At 36.9% G+C, this 9824-nt stretch overlaps 1 pseudogene; it reads right to left on the reverse strand.

Moving 5' to 3' along the window:
• Positions 1 to 3282: 3282 nt before the first annotated feature.
• LOC106977003 (Y-box-binding protein 1-like) lies at positions 3283 to 9576 on the reverse strand (annotated as a pseudogene).
• Positions 9577 to 9824: the final 248 nt, after the last annotated feature.

The raw sequence follows: 9824 nt of genomic DNA on the forward strand, positions 1-9824 counted from the left end.
CTGTTTGGATGATCTATTCACTGATGTAAATAGGTTCGTAATGTCTCCTACTATTATTGCTGTCAATTAGATCTGTTAATATTTATTTTATATTTTTAGGTGTTGCTATGCTGGGTGTACAAATATTTACAAATGTTATATCTTCTTGTCTAATTCCCCTTATTATTATTAATTAATGCCCATCTTTGTCTTTTATTAGTGTCATTGTTTTAAAGTATTTTGTCTAAGTAAAGTTACCCCAGCTTTCTTTTGGTTTCCATTTGCCTGAAATATCTTTTTCTTTCCCTTCACTTTTAGTCACTTTGTGGTCTTTCATCTTAAGTGAATCTCTTATAGGCAGATATAGGTGGGTTTTGTTTATTTAATCCATTCAGTCACTCTGTCTTCTGAATGGATCATTTAATCCATTTACATTTAAAGTAATTATTGATAGCTTCATACTTATTACTATTTTGTTAATTGTTTTCTGTAGATCCTCTCTGTTCCTTTCTTTTTCTCTTGATATCTTTGTTGTGGTTTGGTGACTTTCTATAGTGTTATGTTTAGATTTCTTTTGTGTTATCTTTTGTGTATCTAGTGTAGGTTTTTGCTTTGTGGTTACCATGAGGGTCACAGATAAAAGCATATATATAAGAGTCTATTTTAAGTTGATAATCTAAATTTGAAAACATTCTAAGACTCTGCATTTTTACTCCCCCCACCCCTGCAGTGTTTTGTTTATAATGTCACATTTTATTTATTTTTTTGACTACATTAATAAAAGAAAGGATGAGAACCATATGATCCTTTTAATAGATGTAGAAACAACATTTGACAAAGTACAACTTCCATTCATGGTAAAAACCCTCACTAAAGTAGGGTTAAGGGAACATACCTCAACAAAATAAAGGCTGTATACAAAAAACCCAGAACTAATATCATCCTCAGTGGGGAACAACTGAGAGCTTTTCCTCTACAGTCACGAACAAGAGAAGGATGTCCATTGTCACCACTGTTATTTAACATAGCGCTATAAGTCCTAGCCATAGTAGTCGGACGACAAACAGAAATAAAAGGCATCCAAATTGGTAAGGACAAAGTCAAACTTTCACTATTTGCAGATGACATTATACTCTATGTAGAAAACCTGAAAGACTCCACAAAAAAATTGCTAGAGTGGTGCATGAATTCGGTAAAGTTGCAGGGTACAAAATCAACATACAGAAATCTGTTGCATTTGTGTACACCAATAATGAAGCAGCAGAAAGAGAAATCAAGGCATTGATCCCATTATAATTGCACCAAAACCCATAAGATACCTAGGAATAAACCTACCCAAAGAGGTAAATACTTGTATTCTGAGGTCACATTTTAAATCTTTTTATTTTGTGTATCCTTAGCTAATTATTATGGTTATATTTTATTTTTACTGCTTTTGTCTTTTAACCTTCATACTAGCTTTGTATGTGATTAGTCCACTACTTTTACTATATATATATATATGTATATATATATATATATATACACACACACATATGCATATATATACACACACACCTTTATATATAGTATAAATAGTATAGTATATACCATACACACACACACACATACACCTTAATCAGCAAGGTTTTTCCTTCCATATGTTTTCTTTTTCTTTTTTTAATTAAAAAAAATTTTTTTTAACGTTTATTCATCTTTGAGAGACAGAGACAGAGCATGAGCGGGGAAGGGGCAGAGAGATGGAGACACAGAATTGATAGCAGGCTCCAGTCTCCCAGCTGTCAGCACAGAGCCAAACGCGGGGCTTGAGCTCATGAACTGCGAGATCATGACCTGAGCCGAAGTTGGACGCTCAACCGACTGAGCCACCCAGGCATCCCCCATATGTTTTCTTATTAGTAATTATGGCCCCTCTTCAACTTAAAGAAATCTCTTTAACATTTCTTGTAAGGCTAGTGGTAACAAACTCCTTTAGCTTTTACTTTTCTGTAAAACTCTTTATCTGTCCTTAAATTTTGAATAATAACCTTGGTTGTGTATTCATGGTTGAGTTTTTTCCTTTTCATACTTTGAATATATTATGGCACTCACTTCTGGCCTGCAAAGTTTATGCTGAGAATTCTGCTCTTAGTCTTATGAGGGAGATCTCTTATATGTAACAAGTCATTTTTCTCTTGCTGCTTTTAAGATTCTCTCTTTTATCTTTAACTGTAAAGATAACTTTAAAGTCTGGGTGGCTCAGTCAATTAAGCATCCTACTCTTGACTTCAGCTCAGGTCATGATCCCAGGATTGTGGGATGGAGCCTGGCATTGGGTTCTCATAGCATGGAACCTGCTTGGCATTCTCTCTCTTCCTCTCTCTCTGCCCCTTCCCTGTTCTCTCTCTCTCTCTCCCATTATCAAAATAAATAAATAAACATTAAAAAAAAAACACCCATGCTGCATAGATAATGCAGATAGTTCTATTTATCTGCTTAATGGGATAAAAGCAAGCACTTAAGGTCTTCAGCTCCAATCTTTTGTTCATTTCTTAAATCTTTTTCTTTTTTTTAAGTTTATTTATTTGAGAGAGGGAGAGAGGTGGAGGGCAAGATAGAGAATCCTAAGCAAGCTTCAGTGCTGCCAGCACAGAGCCCCATGTAGGGCTCTATCTCAGGAACCATGAGATTATGACCTTAGCCAAAGTCAAGACTCCCATGCTTAACCAACTGAGCCACCCAGGTGCCACTCATTTCTTATTGCAGGGATTTCATATTGATTTTTTCTTGTTGGATGACTAAACCTGATCATGGTAACAATGGTAAGCCGCATTTACTCATCCCCACTGTGCTCAGCCTTGGAAGCTGACGAAATCTCAGGTGGTGGATTCACTGCTTTGCCATCTTGTGGTTTAGAGTTTTCTGGGCATCTGCCTCTGTAATTGAAGTTGCTGCGGTACCCAGGTTGAGGTGGCTGGTGATTTTGGGTCTCATTTCTTTGATTTTTCCTTATCTTCTTCATTGTTCTCTGGACTGTCTTAAAAAAATTTTTTTTTGTTAATATTTATTTTTGAGAGAAAGAGAGACAGAGCATGAGTGGGGGAGAGTCAGAGAGAGAGGGAGACACAGAATCCTAAGCAGGCTCCAGGCTCTGAGCTTCAGCACAGAGCCCGATATGGGGGTTCACACCCATGAGCTGTGAAATCATAACTTGAGCCGAAGTGGGATGCCCAACTGACTGATCTGCCCAAGTGCCCCTAGGCTGTCTTTGGCAAGGAGAACCCCTTGTGGAATCATGATCTATAGCCCCAGTAATATTCTGTCTCACTTTTTTATCTTCTTCTGTTGCAGCCTGCTTGGATAGGGAGGTTGAGAATACTGTGGTCCATGCCCATAGGGCCTCTGCACATAGTAAAGTGGAATCCAACCCACCATCTGTGGTAGGGCCTATGCTATGTGGCCTGGCCTTTGGGAGCACTCTCCAATCCCTTCTTCTTTTCCTACTCTCACTATTTTGGTAATTCTGTGGGTAACTGCATGAAGGACCCCTGTGACACGGATAGCGCCTATAATGGTTATGGTATGCTGCATTCTTACTGCCTTGCAGTGGAACTCCACTGAGGCCTGTCACATTAGCTGCTTCTGAACCCTTTTCTCCTTTGACAACATCAAACTCCAGCCTCTCTGTCTCCTGCACTGGGAAGGTACTTCCTGGGTTCTTCTTTATGGTAAGCTGGTGTACATTGTCCTCTGTGTCATTCCAGTTGATGAAACCATATCCGTTTCTTCCATATCCGTTGAACCATTTTACTGTTCCCAAACCTTCCATTGCAGTGATCTTGTGGCTGCTGGCTAGTGTCCCCCATGAGGCCACTGCCCATTGTACTGGGCTTGGTGTCAGCAGTGCTGAGGGCAAGGACTGCGGTTGGCTACTGGGTCTCAGCCTCCGTGCTTACAGCTATGGTGATGGTGACTGGGGCCAGATTAGGTAGCTGGGCTCCTCCTGGGGTGTGATGATAACTAGGCCTGTGGAGGCAGTGGGACTGCTCAGGGCTCTCTGGGGTCCACTCTCTTTTCCTACTTCTGATGGAACTCCATTTTAAATTAATTTTTGTGAGTGGTGTGAGTTAGGGGTCCAATTTCATTGTTCTGCATGTGGTTCTCTAGTTCGCCCAGCACTATTTATTGAAAAGACTATCTTTTCCTTATTGGCTGTTTTTGGCTTCCTTGGCAAATATTAGTTGGCAGTATATACTGGTATTTAATTCTGGGGTTTCTACTCTGTTCCATAGGTTGTGTCTATTTTTGTGCCAGTACTGTTTTGTTTTTGTTTTTGTTTTTGTTTTACCATGGCTTTGTAGTATAGCTTGAAATCCAGAAACATGGTACCTCTGTCTTCGCTCTTTTTTCTCAAAATTATTTTGCCTATTTTAGGTCTTTTGTGGATCCACACAAATTTTAGTGTTCTCTCTTCTGTTTCTGTGAAGAATGCTATTGGTATTTTGGTTGGGGTTATGCTGAATGTCGAAGGCTTTTGGTATTATGCCCATCTTAACAATATTAAGTCTTTTGATCCATGAACACAGGATATTTTTCCACTTTTTGTGTTGATTTCTTTTAGCTAAATTTTGTAGTTTTTGTTGTATGTATCTTTTACTTCCTTGTGTTAAATTTATTCCTAAGAACTTTATTGTTTTTGATGGTGTTGTGAATGGGATGGTTGTATTTATTTGTTTTCAGATTCTTTATCATTAGTGTAAAAGAATGCAATTGATGTCTATATGTTGATTTTGTATCCTGGGATTTCAGTGAAATTGTTGATGGATATTTTTATTGTTGCTAGTAATTAATTTTATAAATAATTTCACAATAAATAATGTTTGTATATCATTTCATACTTTTCCAGTGTATATTTGGGATAAATTCCTAGAGGTAGAAATGTCAAGGGTAAAATCATGTTTTTGGGTAAATATGTTAACAGACTTTAAGTTTTAGAATGGTTTTATATTCACAACAATATTGAACAGAAGGTACAGAGATTTCTCCTAAACCCCCTGCCTCCACACATCCACAACTTGCCCTTTTATCAAAATCCCTGACCAGAGTGGTGCATTTGTTGGCAGTGACGAGCCTACATTGATACATTATTGTGACCCAAAGTCCATAGTTTACATTAGGGTACAGTCTAATTGGTGGTGTGCATTCTATAGATTTGGACAAATGTATAATGACATGTATCCATAATTATAGTATACAGGGCATTTTCCCTGTCCTAATAATCTTCTGTGCTTTGTCTATTCATCCCATGCCCCCAGGCCCCTAGTGACCACTGATCTTTTTATTGTATCCATAGTTTTGCCTTTTCCAGAATGTCATATGATTGGAGTCATATAATAGTACTTCTTTTACCTAGTAATATACACTTCATTTTCTTTCATGTCTTTTCATGGCTTAACAGATCTTTCTTTTTAGTGCTGAATATTAATCCACTGTCTGGATGTATCACAGTTTATCCATTCACCTATTGAAGAACATCTTGATTGCCTCAAAGTTTTGGCAATTATTAATAAAGCTGCTACACACATTTTTAATGTAGATTTTTTGTGTAGACATACATTTCCAGCTCCTTTGAGTAAATATCAAAGAGTGAGATTGATGAGTTGTATGGTAAGAGTATATTTATTTTAATAAGAAACTGCCAAAGTATCCTCCAAAGTGGCTGTAGCATTTTGCATTCCCACCAACAATGAATGAGAGTTCCCATTGCTCCTCACCCTTGCCAACATTTGGTATTGTCAGTTTTTTCATTGTTAGATCAACTGATTTTGATAATTTCTAATAAGTGTGTAGTGGTTTCTCAGTTGTTTTAATTTGCGTTTCCCCAATGACATCTGATGTGAAACTCTTTCATATGTTCATTTGCCATCTGTATATCTCACTTGGTGAGATGCCTGTTGAGGTCTTTGGCCCATTTTTTAATTGGGCTGTTTGTTTTCATGTTGTTGAATTTTAAGTATTCTTTGTATAGTTTGGGTAACAGTCCTTTATCATGGGTTTTCTGCAAATATTTTCTCTCAATTTGTGGCTTGTCTTTGCTTTCTTTTGATAGTATATTATGTAGAGCAGAAAGTTAAAAAAATTTTTTTTAAGTTTATTTATTTTGAGAGAGAGAGAGAGAGAGAGAGAGAGAGAGAGAGAGAGAGAAAGAGAGTAAGAACAGGGGAGGGGCAGAGAGAGAGAGAAAATCCCAAGTAGGCACTAAGCTGTTAGTGTAGATCCCCACATGGGGCTCTATCTGATGAACCGTGAGATCACGACCTGAGCCGAAATCAAGAGTCAGACGCTTAGCCAACTGAGCCACCCAAGCGCCCCAGAAAGTTTTAATTTTAAGGAATTGCAGCTTGTTAATTATTTCTTTCATGGATCATGCCTTCACTGTTGTATTTAAAAAGTAATTACAGACATAAGGTCATCTAGATTTTCTCCAATGTGATTTTTTAGGAGTTTTGTAGTTTTGTGTTTTACATTTAGCTCTGTGATCCTTTTTGGGTTGATTTCTATAAGGGTGCAAAGTCTGTGTGTAGCTATTTCTTTTCCTTCTCCTTCTTCTTTTTGGTTTGGATGTCCAGTTGTTCTGGCACCAGTTATTTAAAAGACCATCTTTTCTTCATTGTATTGCCTTTGCTCCTTTGTCAAAGATCAGCTGGCTGTATTTATGGGGTCTATTTCTCAGCTCTCTATTCTGTTTCATTGATCTGTTTGTCCGTTCTTTCACCAATACCACATAGTCTTATAGTAATCATGAAGTCACATAGTGTCAACCCTTTGACTTTGTTCTTTGCCTTTAATATTGTGTTGGCTATTTTGAGTCTTTTGCCTCTCCATTTAAACTTTAGAATTGGTTTGTTGATATCTACACAATAACTTGATGGAATTTAGGATTGTACTGAATCTGTAGTTGGAGTTGGGAAGAACTGACATTTTGACAATATTTGAATCTTTCTATTCATGAACATGAAATATGGTGTCCATTTATTTACTTTTTTAATTTCATTCATCAGAGCTTTGCAGTTTTTCTCATATAGATCTTGTACATAATTTTGTTAGATTTATACCTAAGTATTTCAGTTTTTTGAAGGTGCTAATATAAATGACAATGCGTTTGTAATTTCAAATTCAACTTGTTTACAGTTCGTTGACCTTTTAACTTTCTATTCTGAAAGCTTGCTATAATCACTTATTAATTCCCTATTTTTTCTATATATTGCCAAACTGTTATCTTAATGGCTGTTCCAGTTTGCATTTCCACTAGAAATTGAGAAACATTCCCATTCCTAATATTTTCCCTGACAGATTTATTGTCAAACTTAAATATTGCCAATCTGATAGGCAAGCAATATTTTGTCACAGTAGTGGTATTTAGAATTTTTCTTATTAAGGGAGATTGGCCATTGTTTTCTTATCTTTAAGAGTCATTTCTGTGTTCTTATTCTGTGAACTACCTGTTCATATTCTTTAATAATTTCTGTTGGATTGTTGGTCTTTTTATTTGAGAGTTTGGGGAGCTCTTATTATATCATTTATGCTGGCCTTTGTTCCACTCCCTTTTATCAGTTATAAGTAATTTATCCAAGTTTTTATGTACATTTTAACTTTGTTTACAGTGTTTCTGCTCTGCAGGCTACTTTTAAATTATTAATTATTCATTCTTCTTTCTTTAATTGTTATTGGGTATTGAGATAGTTGGGAAGTTTCCCTGACCCCAGGTTGAAAGGTATTCATCTATATCATCTTCCAATTCATGTAAAATTTTTATTAATTTTTTCAAGATTTTATTTTTTAAGTAATCTTTACACCCAATGTGGGGCTTGAACCCACCACCCCCAAATCATTGCACATTCCACTAACTGAGCCATCCAGGTGCCCTGTAAAATTTTAATTTATTTTTTTACTTTAAATATATGATCCTTTTGAAGTTTATCTTAGTGCATGGTGTGAGGTGCAGATCTAATTTTGTCTTTAGCCAAGAGGCTTTCCAGTTGTTCTAAAGCCAATTAAAAAGTTTGCCAGGTAGTGAAGTCTTTTTAACTTTCCCCCATACATTTAATTCCAAGTTTGGCAATTCATAGGTTTCTGGAGAGTAACATTTTCTTTCTTGTTAAAGAAAAATAAAGTTGACAATTGATTTGTCAAAACACAAATCGTAATTCTCTATGTATTCCATTAAAGACTTTTCAATAAATGAAGATCAAATATAAAGTGGCTAGTTTATTTTATTTTTTTTTTTACTTTTTATTTTTCTTAAGTTTATTTATTTTTGAGAGAGAGAGAGAGAGCAAGCAAGCAAGTGGGGGAGGGACAGAGAGAGGGAGAGAGAAAATCTCAAGCAGGCTCTGCAAGATCAGTGCTGATCCAGTTGTGGGAGTTGAACCCACAAACTGCGAGATCATGACCTGAGCCGAAGTCAGACACTTAACTGGCTGAGCCACTCAGGTGTCCCTAAACAAGTAACAAGTTTTTAATAAGCAACTGGACATATTTCAAGCTAAAAAATTCCCCCAGAAAAAACCCAAGTTTTTCTTAAAATAACAATTTAATCCAGATACCATGTTGTTATTGATTATAGAGTCTCACAATGTGGTTTAAAGCAAAGCTGTTTTCATCTACCCACTCTGAAAATCAGCATGACTACAGGAGATTAGAATCAAATAGATAGTCTGTATTTTCTGAGGGTACAATTATTGCCCGTATTGATGCTCTCCAGCTAAAGACTACTAGGAACACACCTGTCTTTGGACAATTTAGATTTCTGCTGTCATGAGCAGTTGAAGGAGGCCGCACAACTGGTGCTGGGAAATCACAGGGCATCTCAGTAAGTGTTGGAAAGGACTTTTAAAATAGGATTTCAGTGTTGGTTAGGTGATTTGGGGGAAGATATAAGGAATTTTAAGTCTTTGTTCTGAGGCTTTTTTTTCTGGATTGCATGCTGTCAAGAAGCAGGGCTTCTCCTGATTGGGTATTTAGAATATCTGACTTAGAAGAAGGGAAGACTAGAGGGAAGCTAAAATGAGCAGCATTCATTCATGTTACTCGAGATAGGGAGATGTTAAATTGAATTGTTTGGACAACATTTACATTTTTCTCTGTCTTCACACATGATTACAGAGTGGTCTGGTTTCTGTCTTTATTTTTATAAATTTGAGTATGGTTGACACACAATGTTACATTAGTTTCATGCGTAGAGCATAGTGATTCACCATCTCTGTAGGTTATGCTGTGCTCACCACAAGTGTAACCACCATCTATCACTACTGAGTACCATTGACTGTGTTCTCTACGCTGTACCTTTGATTCCCCTGACTTATTCATGCCATGGCTTGTTTCTTTCTTGATATCATAGTCAGAGAATGCTTTGTCCGATGTTGGTGTTCTGTGAGAAAGTGTTCAGGATAGTTTCCAGGTGTCAGGAGCTGCTTTTTTTTTTTTTCTTTTATGCTCCAAATAATGCAGAATTTTCCTTTTTAGTTCAGTTTGTACACAATAACATATACCTGTATTAGTCAGGGTAACTAGTTCCAGCTGCTGTAGCAGATAATCCTGAAATGTCTGTTGCGTCATATTGGGCCAATCTTCAGGCTTCATCCATCTTGTGCACCACATGTAGCTATCCTCCACATGTGGCTTCCAAATATGCCACAGGAGGAGAAGACAAAGTGGAGAGAGCACACCAGGTAATTAGATACCTCACTGCAGAAGTGACACGCTTCACTTATCCATTGGCCAGGATTAGTCAATCACTCCACATAGATTTAAGGGGTATAGTAGTTAGGGTTCTCCAGAGAAACAAAACAGCTGAGGGTGTGTGT

This window comes from Acinonyx jubatus, chromosome B1, assembly GCF_027475565.1.
Source record: "Acinonyx jubatus isolate Ajub_Pintada_27869175 chromosome B1, VMU_Ajub_asm_v1.0, whole genome shotgun sequence".
Classification (NCBI taxonomy): Eukaryota; Metazoa; Chordata; class Mammalia; order Carnivora; family Felidae; genus Acinonyx; species Acinonyx jubatus.